We start from the raw sequence: 20,405 nt of genomic DNA, 5'->3' as shown, positions 1-20,405 counted from the left end.
GTGTTCAGCATTCACAAGCCCATGAGCCCCCAGATGTAAACAGTGTGACAGAGGTCCCCAGCCATGGGCAGCTACCACTGCACCAAAACAGCTGCAAAGATGGCAGTGCTGAGGGCTGCCTAGGAGGGGCAGTCTCACCCTGTAAATGCAACACTCTGCCCTTGAGCTGGTGTATCTGGCCTTGAAACCCCTTATTGAGCTCCCTACACACCATGTCCGGGACCATACAACAGCGGATATATTCCTGTCTGGACCTGCTCCTAGGGGGAGACAAGCCCTATCCTCAGTGGTGGTACCACCAGAAGGTAGTGTAGAGCCAGCAGAGGTGGAGGTCCAAGGCTGGACCCCAGATGTGCTGGTGCCCAGTGCCATGGCCAGCTGAAGTGGGACAGGAGGTTCTGCCAGGACCTCCAAACCCATACAGCCTATGGTGTTGCAGTTTAAACACAGATATGACTTACTAATAGTCAACAGAATTCAAGATTACTTACAACAGCATGCATAGATATGACCATCAAACCAACACAACAGATGGTATACATTTGCAGAGAGAGCACAACACAAGCATATATACTGCATGACATCTGTACAAAGTGTGGAAGACGTGTGACTGCAGCTATGAACAGTGTCCCATAATTGGCATGTCACTGGAACCCCAGACAGTGTCTGTCATACCACTGTTCCATGTGACATATGTCCAGTCAGGGATGCGATGGCAGTAACACATCACTATCACCATGTACTGGCTGCAATCCTCACACTATGCCCCTGCTGTTTTCAGATGTGTGTTCAGTAACACAGGAAACGGTTCAACACACTGACCAGTTCACATATGGCCCTACAAATGGGGGTCCCTCATGAACAGAGTACTGTCTTGTCAGTTGTAAAACATGCTGAATAGCTATTACCACACACAACTTGTTAAACAGGCAGTAGTCTCAGTAAAGCACAGCTACACTTACATGCTGTAGTCATGTCTGGCACATCACCCTCCTGTCTGTAGGCTATTTCCCCACTGTGTATGTTGTTTGAGGAACATCCACATATCATCTGTGATGCTGTTTCCAAACACCAGATCAAGGTACCACTCACAGCGACTCTCATGGGCAAACACCAACATGATGTCTCTGGATATTGTACTGTGTTTTTTATGCAAAAGGCTATGGGAACATCATCACAGCTGTTCCACATGCAATCAGCTAGAGGAGGATGGCAATAGGTGCAGAGGCCATCACCTGATCATGACCATCACTTATGTTGCACAAGCTGCTGCTGAGCAGGTGTACACCTCCACATCCACCACAGAGTGTGTGGGAGGGACAGACAGAGGCAAAGTGCATCAGAGAAGGGCTTGGAGACTAAAACCTAAGCATCGTCTGTCACACACCTACCAGTACAGGCGTCAGACCCCTGACCAACTAGTCATTACTATTACAAGTGCATGCAGTTACTCCATGTGCCACAAAGCTGACATGTTGGTGTGCTGTAGAAACACATATGTGTGTTGGTGAGTGACATCTGCAACAGAGATATAGTAGACATACATTAGGTGTAGCACACATGGCTGTCCACATGAACGGATGTCATTGTCAACACAACCACATCCTCTAATGGACTCACATTGACACTCTTTTCCAGGCCCACAAATACACACCCTAACTACATAGTTTGTCACACTGCAGTAATGCACAGGCACTACATGCACCACAGGGGATATCCGGAGGTTCTATGGGCTAGGGCATGTGAATATGTTTGACATCTGTTGGTATGCCAATGAGAGTTATACTGGGAGTGACTGTAGTTGGGAGCATCATACCCCACAAGCAGACACAAAGTGCCAGTACTGACATGCATGTGTGCATTGCTTCATGGGTGTGTAGTGGTTGGCTGTGCAAGATGGCTGTACAAGGCTGTGTGAGGGGTAATCCTTGGCATCACGCCAACCGACAATGGTGTGCAGTGTGATAAAGGGGTGTAGTGTCTGCAATGTCCCACACAGATGGTTATTGTATGAACGGTCCTGACATCCTAGATACCATTGCGTATGGCCATAGCTTTGCAATGCATGCCATGTCTGTGTTTGATAGTCCTTGACATGGACATTGCCTGTGATGTGCATGTCCCACAATAATGTTCAGTGACATGTACAGGTGTACACGGTTTGGCTGGCACATGTGTGCACAGACTGTTATCCTCCGATATGCCAATACTGGTCTGGTGTGGCAGAACCTGCTTATAATCAGCAGGTTGACCATGCACCTGCATTGATAGTGTGATACAGGTATTCCCTGGTGTCAGTGGCATCGGTCCATACAGGGCACATGTGTACGGCATTGTATGGCCTCTGTGGATCATATTTGATGGCATCACATATGTTGAAAGCATCCACTGGGGAACATAGTGAAGGCACATTGTCTGCAATTATGCACCTATTGTACTGCTGTACAGGGAGCCATGTCCTCTGCAGCCCACTGTAATCACATCATGCCTACTATCTGTCACCAATGTGCAGAGTACTACCAACATAGTGGGATATTCTAGGCAAGTGTGTTTGTGTATGACACATGGGGTCAGAACATATTCCGGGTACTAGTAGTGTTGTATACTTTGTTCATCAGGCCTTTTGCCAGATGTAGGGGTATAGCTTGCCAACACAGTCCCATGGCTGACTGACAGCTGTACTCCTCATGAGATGGGCATCATGATATAAGATGGACACCATATAAGAAAACTACAAAATCCGTTTCCCAACATGTCCAGTGGTTAGACACACGCACACACCTGCCATGTCCTGGAATCAAACCCCTACCTAACTAGTTTATTACACTACAACAATAAGCAGTTAAAGCACCCGCTACAGAGAATACTGGGTTTCAGCAGCCCTAGATGCATATTCCTAGGTGGGTTACATCAGCAGGATTGCCAAAGGTGGTCATGTGAATTGTACAGAGTGTGCATACTCTTAAAAGCATTGTTTCTGTTTCAGGCAGACAGAGACACACACATACAAACAGATGGACTCTCTCAGAACAGAACCCCTACCTAACTAGTTTATCACACTACAGCAATATGCAGTTACAGCACGCGCTATGGAGAATACTGGATTACATCACTTATAGAGGTGTATTCCTAGGGGGGTGACATCAGCAGGATTGCCAAAGGTGTTCATGTGAATTGTACAGAGTGTGCATACTCTAAAAAGCATTGTTCTTGTTTCAGGGAGACAGAGACACACACACAGTTGGACTCTCTCAAAATAGAACCCCTACCTAACTAGTTTTTCATACTACAGGAATACATAGTTACAGAACACGCTACAGAGAATACTGGGTTACAGCAGTCCTAGAGGTGTATTCCTAGGTAGGGTGGCATCAGCAGGATTACCAAAGGTGGTCATCTGAAATGTACAGAGTGTGCATACTCTAAAAAGCTTTTTTTTGTCTCAGGCAAACAGATACACACAAACAGTTGGATTTTTTTGGGAAGAGAACCCCTACCTAACTAGTTTATCATACTACAACAATACATAGTTACAGCAAGCACTACAAAGAATAGTGGGTTACAGTTGTCCTAGAAGTGAATTCCTAGGTGGGTGACATCAGCAGGATTGCCAAAGGTGGTCATGTGGGTTGTAAAGAGTGTGCATACTCTAAAAGCATCATTACTTTCTCAGGCAGGCAGACAAACACACACACAGTTGACCTGTCTGGGATTAGAACACCTACCAAACTAGATTAACATATTACAGAATTACGCAGTTACAGCACGCATCATGGAGATTACTGGGTTACAGCAGTCCCAGAGGTGTATTTGTAGGTGGGTGACATCAGCAGGATTGCCAAAGAAGGGCATTCCAAATGTACTGTGGGTCATACATGTCTGTTACCTGCGTGTATCCGCTGCTTACTGTCATGACAACACATTTACACCTGCTTAAAAGTGTCTTATGCAGTCCTAATTGACAGTATCAACAAGGCTTGCAGATCCTGAACCCTGTACACTGAGGTTACTGGACATACCACTAAGTCATCTGGGTTGTACACATGTTGCATGGTGTCTATAATGCACATCCTACCACAGGTATTCCACAGTACTGAAAACAAATGGGTCAGTCCCTTTGTGTACATGAGTACAGTACCCTTGAATGTACTGTGCTCTGTGAAACAACAGAGACAAGTCTACATCGGTACAGCTGTCATAGGTATATATATATATATATATATATATATATATATATATATATATATATATATGCACCTACGGGATGTGTACATACACATATATATGCATATACACAGACACAGCCATAGCCATATATATATATATATATATATATATATATATATATATATATATATATATATATATATAAACATTATAAACATGTCTGAATGCCCTTTGACGTGCACACAAAACAAAGGCATCGCCTGTGTCATAACATTTAAGTCATGAGCATTTCACCAGATAAGGGATGGTTGTTGTGTATATGGAGTTTGGGGTGGGGAATGATGGCTAATGTAATCTACCCTAGGGATTGTGGAGTTAGGGTGGGGGAATGATAGGTATGGACCTATACCACGGTGACCACTTTGGTGTCACTGCTCGACAATGCCCCAGGAAAATAACATACCCAACTGTCGTCATGCATGACCGTGTATTCTTTACCATTCCTAACTATGTAATACCTTGTAGGCATGGGTCACCATGGTTGGCTACCATGGTGTGCTTAAAGACATTACACATGTGTATGCCTGGCTACTGGGTAGTCACACACACACACAAACACGCACACACATGCCAGTATTCCGCATACATGTCATGCCTATGTAAAGGTAACTAGTACAGTGGTATGCAGTTGGGGTATGTGCCACAGAACACATACACTCACACGTACTGATTCCACGTCTGAGCTGGGTGACATCACAGGACTGATTACTCACAGTGGGGAGGGGGTAAGAGAAAGGCTTAGCAGTTGACAAGGATAAAGGCCAGTGCAAAAGGATGTATTGCTTTGGAATGCAACAAAACCCACTACCATGACGCTGACACATATACACACATAACCACACTCATCCAATTGCTGACACACACACACTCAGGCTTTTGCTGAGACACACAAACACACGCACGCAGTTGCCAGTGGTGGGATCAGAACTCCTGCCTATTTAATGTTGATAATTACAGTACTACGCAGTTACGAGATGCGCCACAGAGATTACACATTCAAAGGCAGTCAGACTGCCCTTCTACAATTGGGGAAAAGACCAGGGAGACTGACAGTCATGAAGTACATATCTATAGACCTGTGTGTTTAAAGTAGGTATCCATTACAACCTGTATGCACAAAAAAGACACATCATCTGCAGGTAGGCCTGAGAGGTATAGCTGTGGCACAACAGGAACCTAACCAGAGTATGGCCATCTGTGGAATGGACAACTAGTATCACTCTGCAGGGTTACAGTGGGCATGCACATGCACTTAGTAGCACAGGGCCATCTGAGATGCACCATGACTACAACTACACAAGGTTATACTGGTCATGCTCATACACTTAGTAACAGAGGGCTTGTTGGATGCACTGAGTCAAATTACACAAGGTGGCAGTGGGTATGCTCATACACTTAGTAGCACAGGGTTGTTTGGAATGCACTCCGATTCTAAACACTGAAGGCCACAGTGTGCATGCTCAAACACTTACATGTACTGCACACATTGTAATGGACTCCTATTATAAACACACAGGTTAACAGCTAGGTACATCTTACCTGTCAGTATATGTGCACATCATACTGGTTTACTACCTGATACCTGTATGTGGCCTGTAAATGATATATCTGTGCCTGTGCTGTGTGATACACATGCATACATGTACATGACGTACTGACATATATATGTTATGTATACACATTCATGCATGTGTGGACGTGACAGTCAATAGGTTACCTGGGTTGCACAGGCGGATGCTATTTACAGCATGTGTCACACACCTTGCTGCCCTGAAAGGCATACATTGATAGCAGGTTGTGGACAGTGGCATTATATGTGGAACAGTGGTGTGTGCAAGCATAATATGTGAGCCACCTTGTGTAATGGTACTGAGATGCAGTTGACAAGATAACCTCTCCCGGCTGTGGTAGTAGTTGTCATTATTACCAGGACTGCTACCCTAAGTATATCTCCCATTGGTCATATACACAAGTTCTGCCACTGTCCATCACCTTACATGGGGCATTTGCTACCAAGCACATGAAAGCCACACACAGTAATATCATGGTATGGGTGACAACTGCTAGACCAGAACAATGAACCAATGTCCTGCTGTTATTATGAGTTCGTCCAGTGTCTGTCATTCTGGCCTGTCATGATCGTATGATGAGCCTTCAACACAGAGCAAATGCATCCATGTTACACATGTGTGTGGATAATACCTAGGTTGCATTTACCCATAGAGCCGCATTCCAAGGCAAATGTCCTACACACAGAAGTAACACCCGACACCTACATGACAATTGCATTGAATGCCTATGCTAACCCGTGCTAGATGTGTGGCTTTATTAATCCATTAGTTCAATGTAGAACCTACAATGGGGAATACCGACATCTGTGCAGTGAGGAACACCTTGCTGAAGGCTCTGTAGTGCATAATTGCACTACCACCATATAACTCAGATCCAGACTTGTGGGCCATAACAGTGGTATTTTCCATACCATGTGGTGGTGTACACATATTCATAAAGGCTACTCACATGTACGGACCACTACTCTGACATAACGCATCACAGATGAGTCAGGTACAGGTGACAGTGGCAAATGCAGCATCCTAGGTTATATCCACATATACATCCACCACCTTGTTCCCAGACTACCAACACACATCCATATGTGGTATGACATAGTATGGTAGACCACCAGATAACGCTCAATTGGTGGACTGTACCTAGGCCTACATCAACTGTGCAATGTACCCATGTACAGACATAGCTGCATAATGTGTTATGCAATACTACTACTGTTTGTAACCTGCTCAGTTGTACACATACCAGGGCCCCTCAGATGTTGTCAGCATTAACACGGTGGCCTGTTGCTGTACACCAGTAACTAACACCCTCATGGTTGGATATGACCTAACTGTACCTGCCCTGGATATGTACATCCCACACTCATACAACATATATCACATTACAATAGCTTTCATTTACCTTTCTACATACAGGTGGCTACAGTCATTACACACATGCACATGGCAAATAGCATGCTAACAGAACATAAGGTTCAATATCTATGTTGACAGATGTAATATCCCCTCTCTACTGGTCACCCATGACACCTATCATATCATACAACACCCCATGTGGCATGTATGTCTTTAGAAATATCCACCTAATGCAATGCCTACAAACGTACCTATATTACAGGACCATAGGACCTACACAAGGCCTGTACTGACAGACCTGGGGACATCCAGCTCTGCACTGTATGTTCCTGAGTAGTCACAGGTGATATGTTCATGACATGTACAGCCATGTGTAGCCACAGCTCCTACATATACCCCATGTCAACAATTGCAAGCCATGCATGCTGTGTGCTGTCTGGACATTAGCCTTAGTACCACAATAGACAGTACATGCTGGGGTGAGATGTTTACAAGCCACAGATGCTCAGCTATGTTTCACACATGGAGTGGGGAAGGTGTGGAACATTTCCTCTTGACCTGCCAGTGCACGTACTGGTGTAGACCGCATAAGTGTACATGTATTGCAGTTTGTGTAGATTCCATGTGTCTGCAGTGTCTGATGTCCGAAGGTGACTGCTGTCTTTGTACATCATGCTGTTGCAATACAGCCTCAACATTGCCAACTGTATATGGTGATATGCACTAAGTACAGTAAGCCATACATGAGGTATGGGCGGATGTTTGGACATGACTACTAAGTGGTGGAGCTTCTTTGCAGATGAATGATTACTGAGGACAGCTCACTGATGTGTTACAACCAGGCCTACAATAACATGTGTACCTGCTAAGTTCAGGTTTGTTAACTGAAGTGGAAGACAGACAATGTAGAATGCTGTAAGGGTGACACCGAAGGCAAACCCCATGGCACCTGTAATAGTAATACCTCCCCTGTGCATATATTGTGCATATATCAGCACAGTTGTCATAGGAAAGAGTCAGTAAGCATTGTACCAGATTTAATAGTGCTGTACTGCTGTAGTACCTATCATGAGATAGCCATGTGTTTGTTTCACAGTACTGGCACGTGTGGGTGTGGGTCCATATATGTCACGTATGGTTGGGAATACATCCCACATGTTATCACTCTCCTGAACACTGTTGGAGACACCAGTACAGAGTGAAGTGTAGAAAGAAAGCCATAGGCATGTGGTTGAACCACACACATGTAAAGTGTCTGTATGTGTGTGACACAGGTGTATATCTCTGTGAATGCCAGGGTATTTGTGTGTGCATGTCTGTGTGTGTGTGTGTGTATGTACGGCTATCTGGAGTACCTGGAGAGAGGCTGTATGTTACCATAGTGGAATGTTAATGCCCCTTCCCCCCATCCACTCAAAGCAGTGTAATGCCTGTTGATAACATCAATCGTAGACGGGCATACAAACCGCCTGTTAACATGTACACCCTAGGGTGTGACCTGTTGTTACATAGCCTACTGATGGACCCCCCCTCCCCACATACACTCATTGCACTTTAGTATCCCTGTTGATGTCCTCGATCTTAGGACATTCCAACTACCTGTACATGTGTAATCTCTGTGGTGCGTCTTGTAATTGCGTAGTACTATAATGATGATATGCATATAGGCAGGGGTTAACATCTGAACACTGGCAACTGTGTGCATGTGTCAGAGTGTGTGTCACTGTGTCTGGACTCCCTGAGTGTGTGGATGTGTCTGTGTTTGCATGCTATCATGGCAGTGGGTATTACTACTTCCAAAGCCACCTGTATTCAATATGCAGATGACTCCACCCTGATCTGCTCTGACGTCTCTCTCGCCAAACTCCAAGTCACAACCCAAAACTGCTTTTCCTTAGTTGAAAAATGGTTCTCGGAACTAAAACTCTTACTCAACCCAACCAAAACCAAATTACTTCTATTTTTCCCCACTCCAATTACCTCCCAAGGAAAAGAACCTCCTAATACCAACAACCCAACCTTCCATGTGTCCTCCAACAATGGGACCATAATTGAACCTGTCTCCCACACCAAACTACTAGGGGTGACCATAGACCACAAGCTTAAATTTGATACACATGTCAGCCTGACCATTAAGTCAGTAAACAAGAAACTCGGGTCCATGTATAGAATAAAGAACTTCTTAACCCCAAGACACCAAACTAACTATCGCCCGGACCCACCTCCTCCACACTCCTTTATGCCTCCCCGATATTCTCCTTCCTTAACAAAAGAGAGCTCAATAAACTATCTACAACCTATAACCATATAGCCAGATTCATAACAGGAATGCCCTATCACACCCATCATTGCCTAAATCTAAGGACACTGGAATGGTTAGAATTGCCCAACATTCTCAAACTCAACCAACTCACTGAGGCATTTAAAACAATCAACCATCCAGACAAAACCCCCTCACTGAACAAAATACTTACCCCCTACTCCAACCTTACATCCCTCAGGTCATCCAAACGTCTACAAGTACAGACCATTAAATCTAACAACTCGGGAGGTGAAGCACTCTATGCCAATTCCATTGGTAAATCCTGGAATGCCCTCCCAAACAACCTAAGACTCATGACCTCTTTTCACCAATTCAAAAAACACCTTAAAGATCTCCTAAAGTCCCAGTGGCTATGCCCTTGCTCTAATCCAGACTAATAGCAAACATCCCAGGCCCACCTAAGCTTCTACCCAACCCAAAACCTTAAGGGTCCACAATGTAGCCATGTTAGACCATCTACATAAGTCTGTACCTCTTTTAAACAAGATGTATAACCTACTTGTTTGCTTTATTTGCCTATGAATGTAATAATAATTACTTGATCTGCTGATGTTTTTGTTTATGTACCTCTGTTCTTTGGAGCTTTTCTCCCCGGGCCTCTACTGAAAATGGACATGTATCCAGCTAGACTAGCCCGGTCAACAAATGTAAAATAAAATAAAATAAAATAAATAATAAATAAATGTGATGCCACTATTTCCACCGGCCTTTACCATTGTCATCCAGCATACCACACTATTACCCACTCCACGCTCCAGGTAACTATACGTGTGATGTCACCCACTATGGATGTGACGGCTCTGAACACAGTAGCTTACTACACAGTTATCATACACTTGGATCATTAGAACAGTAAACATAATTAAAACATGAGAGGATATAACCATGTTGTGGAAGCTACAAAGTGTATGCAGATATTGTCATACTAACATGTGGGTAGTCAACATGTACATATGGGACTCTCGCATACACCAACATCCCCTGGCACATGCAAGTACACCTGAAAGAGGAAGGCAGAAGATCAGGATCAACATGCTGTTAGTGTTGTTATACATAATATGTGCCATCAAACGTACGAAATGCATTCCAAAACTGCAATACACGTTATGTCTGCTGCCTGTCAACACTACTCAACAATATTAATCTACAACTGTCTACCTAGTATGTTCACCCTGTGCATCAGACCATATGAACATGTCCCTGCACCGATGGTGTGGATGACAGGGATGCAGCACAGGCATCATCATATGCACAGGGTGATAATGTTTGCCAGAGGCCTAGGCTGTGCCATTGGATGACATAATGCGTGTGTGTTAGGGCCTGTGATATCATTGGGTGTTTGTGGATGTTATGTGTGTGTATTGAGGTGCCCTAAATTTGTTTCCAGTGTGTGTGTAGGCATGCACAGATGTCTGGCATGAAGCTGGCCTATACAGGGGTAATATTGACAGCTGCAGACTGTACAAGTCAGGTGTCACAGTTCACAGTGTCCGGCCACATGACCTGTGCCTGACAGGGGTTGCACGGGCCCTACCAGGCAGAGGTCCAGATTGGGTACCGTCTGATGACACATGTCCACTGGAATCGTGTCCCTCTTGGGACCATCCAGAACCACGTGCATGTGGCCTGCTGCATCCTGAAGTGGAGAACACAGCACCAGCAGCACTGCTGCTGCTACTGCCACTATGGGAGGGGGCATGTGCAGTAGCATGTTCACATAGATCTTCAACAGGTGATGTAGCTGGCCTATGTCCATGTGCTCGACGCCTCACTCCCACCAGATTTTCCAGCACAGACATTCCATGCTCGAGGATTGACATGCCATGGTCAAGGACTCCCACCATGTCACCCAATCATCTATCCATAACATCTACATGATGATGGTGAGCATTTGCAAGTGCCTGGATGTTGTTGGTTAATGCATGGACAGCAGTCCTCTGAAGCCTCAGACTGTCTCTGTTGTGTATTCAGCATGTGCCTGTCCCTCCATTACAGCCTGAAACATGTGTCTGGTGACACCAGCTGATGTGCTTGGTCCTGCAGGGGCATGTTGGCCAGTGGTCTTCCTACGAGCAGCACTGGGCATATGCCTGTGTGGACATCACCTGTCTGTTGGCTGGGAGCATGGTGTGCATGCACACCTTCCATAGTCACCACACTTCCTTCCATGCTAAAACCCACCAACTGTCCTTCCTCTATGGCCGGTGGTGATGGGGTATGTGCAGGCAGGGGAACTGTGTGTGAGGATGAGGGGGAGACTGGTGGAATGGCAACCAATGGCACAGATTCAGCCCCTGACAACCCTGCCTGTGCCTCAATCATACTATCATCATCACTGCTAGAGTCTGTGGTGATACTAACATCAGGTGGACCACAGGAGGGCAACACACCTACATCAACACCTGTGATGGGAAGACAACAACTGTGCATTACAAGTTATACCAGACACACACACACACACACACACACACACACACACACACACACACACACACACACACACACACACAGACACACACACCGAGACACAAACACACACAGACACACACACTGAGACACAAACACACACACACACACACAAACACACACACACACACACACACACACACACACACACACACACACACACACACACACACAGACACACACACACACACAGAGGCACACAGTGTAAAACACACACACACACACACACACAGACACACACAGACACACAGAGACACACAGAGACACACACAGACACACAGAGACACACACAGACACACACAGAGACAGACACAGACACACACATACAGCAACAGACGCAGACACACACAGACACACACGGACACACACACTACATGCATGTGATATAATGGATGACATTCAGCATAGACAATTATAATTTCAGCTTAGGAAATTATAGTGGTAATCATACATCCCTGAGTTGCACACAACAGCATGCATGTGGTATAGCAGACGGCATGCAGCTTACATAATTATAGTGGAGGTTAGCATACATACCTGTATTGCACCCTTTGTGTTAGTAGCCTATGCCCCATATCTGCAACACAATGCATGCACTCTGCACCATTGCACAGCACTGCCATGGTGTGTGCAACATACAAGTTAATGGATCATCGCCGACCTTTGTAAATCTGCCACTGATGCTTTGTGTTGGCCACTGCCCCTATGTGTGAGTACATGAGAAGTAGGGTATGTCAACTGCATACTATGTTTGCCTGAGCCCTAGCTTGCATATCTCCCCCAAAGCAGTGCTTGTCTGTTAAACATTATTCTGCCTACCCCTGAGCTGAGTGTAGACATTGTGTATGTGGCTGTACACACATGTTTGACATGGCTGTCCCTACTTTGCAATGGTGCCGTAGACCAGCACAGGAGTACAGTACACCAGCCTGCTGTGTGGCGTATGACCTTGCCAATCACATGTAGCATGACATGTCTTCTGCTGACGTGTTGAACGACATGCATACATGTGTAACACAATGGTGTCCTTTCCAATCTACAGTATGGTAATGGTTTCCCAATGCAGGTACATGTTATACTAACATGGGCCTTCAGCTAATGCAATGTTGTCTGTCCACCCTACATATATGCAGGGACATACTGCACATTGAGCTGATGTGCCTAGCCATTGCAGGGCATCATGTGGCTTCACAATTGCTATACAGTGTGAGCTACTGGCATGGTTCATAGCCATGACTATGTTCACATACATTACATATCTAATGTGGAATTTGACCCGTGTCACCGAGGTGTATACACAATAAACCCTAATGTCGAATGTGTGACTCAGGTCACAGTAGGGTATAAGGATGACACCCCTGCACATCTGCAACCATATTACTGATACCTGCCAAATATGCCCACTCATGACTAACGTACAAGTTCTCTATGTCCCACATGCCATCTGTGTACCTCACACACATAAGGAGCAGGCATGACAGTGATGTCTGACACCAGCAAGGTGAATTTACTGTATCTGTGGCAGGATATGGATATATGTGTTTGCTGTGCAATACATGTATGTATTTGGATACTGTATAGGTGTATGCTTTCATGTCGTGACACACTCCAGATGTTCAGGACATGTTATGCGGTGGTTTCATGTTATGCCTACACAAGCTGTGCACAGGCCTGTCTACTGTTTAGTGTTTCACATCTACAATAGCACCATTACACAAAGGCCATAGTTGTATTGCGTCAAGCCAATGTACAACAGGGTGTAGACACATGTACATCACTTCTACTGTGTGCTTTGCTTCATGTCTCTGGCCATCCTCCATGGTCATGTGTACACATGTGCAGTTCAATGGTTGTGATGTCCATCGTCTTTCACATGTCAGTGTTATCCCATATGACATACAACCCATAGATGTCATATGCTCCACTGAGGACAGGGTTATGCAGACAAAGGGTGGTATGTATGGGATGTGAGACTTGTTTTGCGGGATAGTTGACCAGTGTTGCAGTCAGTCCACTACATGTCATGGACATGTCTGATAGCACATGACAGTGTGTGACATTCATAGCAAGGGTATACTTCACAATGGTGTATCATGTGGGCCAGCTATACTCCAGCTCCAACATATTAAGTGTGTGTGCACACATATGCTCTCTATACAGTACTGTTCATATTCCCAACATGTGTAATGCTGATATGTAGTACCTGTCCCTACAGTGGAACACACCTCCACCATTGTACTCACTGTTGTCCACACATCTGGCAATGACAGTTTGAAAGGTTTAGTGTAGATTTTCAAATAGTCTACAATTGTTTCGCATAGGTAAACAGTGTGATGTATTGCAGGTCTGACCAGTGTCCATTACCAGGACCACCATACATTATGTGTACGTGTTATGGCAGATAGCATGCAATTAATATGTTCTGTGCAGTATCAAGCCTGGTAAATAATAACAATCTCACCCTGACACAGGCTGATGTCACTGCAAAATGCCAGAGGTACCTAAACAGTGGTGTCAGAGCAGTAAGATTATCCACACCTGTGTGGTAGCTACAGGGTGCAATGTCTATGTTAGTACATAAGCCAGTGCAATAAACTATCCTATGGAGTATGCACTTCTGTGCATACATAGAGTAGCAGACTATAGTATGTGGCATGTGCGCATACATGCCTTGCATATGCTGTTATATTACATATTGTACTGTAACACATGTAACTATGTGATATATGGTTGTGTTTTATGTGCAGTAGTGACTTACCAGGCAACTCCAGGCATGGTGGTTGGGAGACACCCACCTCCACAATAACAGCTAATGCTTGGGGATGGAGGCCTGCAGGTGTCCCTAGGTTTGCCAGTTGCTCCTCGGTACATGTGAGTGGTACTGGTGAGTGGTCCCCCACCTGTTGCCTTGTTCCCTGGCGATTGCATTGGCACGCTGTTTTGCCCATCTTATCTGGTCAGTGCAGTGTCGGCTCACCTGCTGATAGGTGCGATTGTGACCGCCAACATCATTTACCCTCCTGCAGAGTTCCTCCCACAGGGCATCCCACTGCTGTGCTTCCTGTGGTACATGGCTGAAGAGCACCGTGTAGTTGTAGAGGAGGTATGGGACGAGGACCTCATCCTCCAAGTGGCTGTATGGCAGCAGGCAGGTACGGGGCATACCTGGAAGACATAACGATGGAGACAGGTCACAGTAACTCACAGAGAAGTACAGCTGGACATACATGTGTATCACATTTATTAAATTTACAAATATGTCTTTGTAGAGCTACAAGACACTAGCACCACTGACATGTATAAGTCACACACATTTGACACCTACTGGTGATGTGATGTTATCGCCATATATGTGTGTGTGTCATGTGATGACATTGCTCATACACCATGTGGATGTTGCCTTGATGCGGGCATGCCTGTAGTGATGTCTTTATCTATCAGCACATGCCTGGATGTGTTCACATTAATGCAATCAACCTTAATGCTGTGTATATGCCACATATATAGTCATACATAGCCATTAGGGACATGACGTGTGACCCTGCAGACTTGCAAGCATGTATGTGTTTTGCCATATACATCTACATGGCACTGTACAGCTGTGTAGCATCCTGCCATGTATTGCCTCTGTTGCACATGTGTAACACATGGGACAATAGCTAGCCTGATAGTATTTGCAGGGTTGGGTATCAACTATAGCATGTATGGTCATAGTGATGTGATAGGCTATATGCCCTGGGCCATTTATGAGCCTAGGCAGACAGTTACCTAGCTGTAGGCAACAGGCAGTTTATATTCAGTGGCCAGTTCAAGCAGTGCCACAGACCAGATACACATGGTTACTGGTATGTTTAACAACAACAGAATAGACTAGCCGATAACTAAGAAAGTACAATAGCGAGTACACCAATAAGTGCCGTCACTCCATGTAAAACAAATTCACAGCTGGCAAGAACGAGATAAATGATACAGCTTCAATTTATTAAAACTGGTAGCGGCAGAATACAAACAAATAAACGAACGGAAATCAAGTTAAGTGCTTTCACCCAGCGTATCTGGGCTTCATTAGAACTGACACATTAGTTCAAAAACAAGCAATTTAAAACTTTTTTGGCACCAAAAAATATTTACAATATTTAAAGACAGAGATGCGTTTAAGGCAATTGCAGTTGCTGGACAACATTAGTTGCATTGTATATGTCACAGAGATCTCTAATGATGTAATTCTCTGACAATGTAAATAGAAATAAAACAAAGTAGACAAATGCATAACTATATAAATAGAATATGTATAATAAATATATAAAATACCCACTATCAAAAAGAAGTCAACTATATATATATAAATTTATAAAAATATGCATATGTATTACACATACTACTATAATACAAAAATAACTAAAAAACTAATAAACTGTCATACCTCGTTGAATTAAAAATTTTTAAATTTTGATATATTGTATAAATAAATATATGAACCACATATAATTCAAACATTTTTTATAAAGGTAATGACATGATATTACATGAATATAAATCTTACATATGTCCTTAATAAATGATAGCATATACCTTGTCATAATAAAATATTAAAATTAGAGTAAGAATTGATAATGTGATACAATAAATTTATATATAAAATATAAATGAATTAAAAATGTAATAATGGTTTAATAGATATAAAATCATTTAAGCCAGGCGGTGTGGTGGCATCTAGGTATATTTGCCACCATATTTCTTTATAACTGAGTAAACTTTTAAAATCTCCCCCTTTGGGGTCAAATTTGATCACTTCCAGTATAACAAATCTAAAGTGGTGGTCATACCCTTCTCTGTCGATATGTCTGTAAAGTGCATTATTGTTGTCTTTAGTTCTTATACTGTATACATGATCATAGATCCTTTTCCTTAAATTTCTTTCCAGCATGTCTGGTCATAGTGGTGTGATAGGCTATATGCCCTGGGCCATTTATGAGCCTAGGCAGACAGTTACCTAGCTGTAGGCAACAGGCAGTTTATATTCAGTGGCCAGTTCAAGCAGTGCCACAGACCAGATACACATGGCTACTGGTATGTTTGGCATGCGGTCATCACACCATGTCACAGAGAGGGGTGATGTGCAGCTCCACTGGACAGGGATGTATAGTATGGCAAGACTATGTTAAGTGTATGGGACAGGGATCTGTCAGGCATGTTGTGATCCTTGTACTAGACAGGTGGATGTCCATGATGTATGTGTTTATTTGGGATCAGGATGTGTTAAGTGTAGCATGTCCAACACCTGTGGGTTGGACATGGCTTGATTCAGGGTAGGCTGCATGCTACATAGTGCAGTTAGGGATTGTGAAGGCCAGTGTAGGCCATGTAAACATGGGCATTAACCCTTAAAGGATATATGTGATCTATTATAGGCCACATGGGAGTTGAGTATGGCTGAGCAGTTCTCTTTATTCCTGGATGGCACCCTGTCATGATTAGGGGTGCCACATATGGCTACCTGTCTTTTGTGGTGACGTAACTATCAAAGGGAAGTACTGTCCATCTGCATCTCATGCACACAGTTGCCATTATGTTGACCGCTGCCTAGATGGTAGTTAATGGGTACAGGGTTTGTAACATAGGGGATGACAATGCAATACTTAGCTGTCAGACTGTGGCCATACATCACACACCACACATCTGACACACTAAGGCCCTTCTGTATGTTGAACGCAGCACACAATGAGTCGACTATTGCTCCTAGTTCATAGTCATTTGCAGACATCAATAGGCTGATGCCTTCTGTGTTAGTCTATGTGGTATATATATCAAAGAGGGGGTATACCAGGAATTACCCCTGTATTACTGTACCTGACAATGGTTTGATGTGCGTGTATTTGTCGGACATCCTCTGTAATGTGGGTTCTGCCAGCAGTCCAGTTGCCAAACACTCCTGTGACATAGGTATATTAATTGCTGGAACCTGTGTTCTGAGAAATTGCCTTGCAGACTATCTGCAAATATGCAGAGCTGAGTATATTTATTTAGGATATAGAGTTTGTTAATTATTGCTTAGATCTGTGTTGAAACTGTTGTCTCCCTGTTCTGACAGACTGATCTGCAAATATACAGAGCTGAGTATATTGTTTTGGTTTTAGAGTTTGTACTGTTAGTTGTTGCTTAGATTTCTGTTGAAACTGTTTTGTCCCACCCACCCTCCCTCCGTATTTTTGGTTTGTAGTTTAAATTTGATGGCTTTTGCAGTTGCCTGGACCAATGTAGATTTGATCTGGGACACTCCCCCAGTCCCATTTCTTTACCACATTTTACCTAATAAACTCTTTCTGCACTTGCTTTTAGTCCTTTTTAATTTAATAGCATTTTTTAAACTGTGTTTGGTCTAATATTGCTACATACTCATGTGTGCTAGCTTGCACTGCATGTGAATTGTTTTTACTATTGTTATTGCTACTTTTCTGTAAAAAAAAAGCAACAAATGTAAGCGTGTTCCCTACCTTTCCTGTAACTAGTGTTCCAAATACAGATTTTCTGTATCCAGGACTGTATGTAAGCTTCTGAGCCCCCCAAGCCTTTCTGTGTTGGAGGGAAACCTTCTAGCTTATCAGTGGGAGTGGTAAGCACTAGGTAACCTGTCTACCACATAAGGAGTGGTTCTGGCCCAGAAATTGTAGTTAATGGCCGTTTGGGCAATCTCTTCCATCTCTCTCAACTTTCTGATTTGAAAGCCTGCATTTGCACTTGTTTCTGTCCTGTACCTTGTCTAGTACAGATACAGATTCTTAGTTCTAGCACTTACATTTGCTTATTCATGCTCAGCAGTTGTTCAGAACTCGTATGCAGTAAATAAGCTACTAATTACTATAGCACTCAATCTTCCTCATTACCTAGAGAAAAACAGTTTTTGTACTTTCTTTTCTCTCTTGCTTAGAGAAAAACAGCTCTTGTACTCATTTTCCTCACTTATCTAGAGGAAAATAATTTTGTATTTAGGCATGTCCAAGGGTCAGCTCCCAGTGTTCTCTCTTGTCTATCTGATGAATCTGGGCATCTTGAGGCAATGTAGAAATTGCCTCATGTACACAGACAACCCTCTCCTCCTAACACCCAACACTACAATCTGTGGGAGATGCACTTATCTAGCCAGACTGGAGGTAAAGCTCTTTCCAACCAAGACTGAACTTGACAGTCATGATGAGAAGGTAAACATTTGCACCACAACACACTCATCACATAGTTTCACTAAATCTACACCACCAAAATCCACACATAGTAACACAAAAACATTTGTGGAGGCTCTCAATAATAATCTGTCTAAGCAAAAGAGACCTCCAAAGCAAAAACGCAAGCAACCTCCATCCCCCAACACAACCCAAATGACACATAGCCCACAGACTCAGTGTGCCACTCAACCACAACCAATAAGGCAAAACAACATACCCAACACACTAGTCATAGGTGACTCTATGGTCAGGCACACTGATGTCCCACTCACAGGCTAAACAAGCAGAAGGTTACTGTCAGCTGCCTGTCAGGTGCCAGGATCCACCACATAACCCACGCACTCAGGTCACTCCACAACAAGTACAAATATTACTTTGTCATTGTCCATGTTGGTGTGAATGACCTGAGAAGTACCTCCCTGGACTACATGAAAAGAGACATGGAAGAGCTCTCCGATCTTGTAGCCCAGGCAGGTATGGCCCTAGCCCTGAGTAGAATTCTGCCATCGCCGTGAATTATACCACAGTACAAGGGCAAAATGATTGACTTCAACAATTGGCTAAGCTTCTGGTGTCATTCCAAAGGGATTCAGTATCTGTCTGCTTGGGATGACATGGTCGACAGACCATGATGCTTTGCCACAAATGGCCTGCACCTGTCATCCCTGGGATTCTGGATACTGGCTAAGGCTCTTGCTGCCCTTATAGTGCCTTTTTTAGGTAAGGTTCAAATAACAAGTTCACCACCATAACAGGAACAGGCAAGCAAAAACTGAGGGTAATGCTACTCAATGCTAGAAGTCTAAATCTCAAAATGCACTCACTCGAGGCACTCCTTAAAATGGAGAACATCGATATCTGTGCAGTGACTGAGACCCGGTACAAGGCTCCAGAGAGCACCCCTGCACTACCAGGCTATATAACTCATACCACACTTTTCGGCCATGTAACCTGGACCGAAACACCAAAGGTGGAGGTGTGTCCATATTCATTAAGGATATCCACACCTCCAGGCTAGTTGCTCAGCATAATGCATCTGAGGTTATCCAAGTGCAACTAACTCTGGGCAAAACTGCAATCTAAATTGCAACTTGCTACAGATACCCCACCATGCCCCAGGATTCCCACTCCTCTTTTCTTCATGTACTAGACATTATTAGGGATCAACCAAACACCCTAATAATGGGCGACTTCAACTACCCCACCATTAACTGGGAAAACTACTCATGTACCAACTCCTTA

The sequence above is a fragment of the Protopterus annectens genome, chromosome 6.part0, assembly GCF_019279795.1.
Source record: "Protopterus annectens isolate FY-2018-M chromosome 6.part0, PAN1.0, whole genome shotgun sequence".
Classification (NCBI taxonomy): Eukaryota; Metazoa; Chordata; order Ceratodontiformes; family Protopteridae; genus Protopterus; species Protopterus annectens.
The sequence above is the reverse complement of the archived record's forward strand: the minus strand, read 5'-3'. Positions refer to the sequence as shown.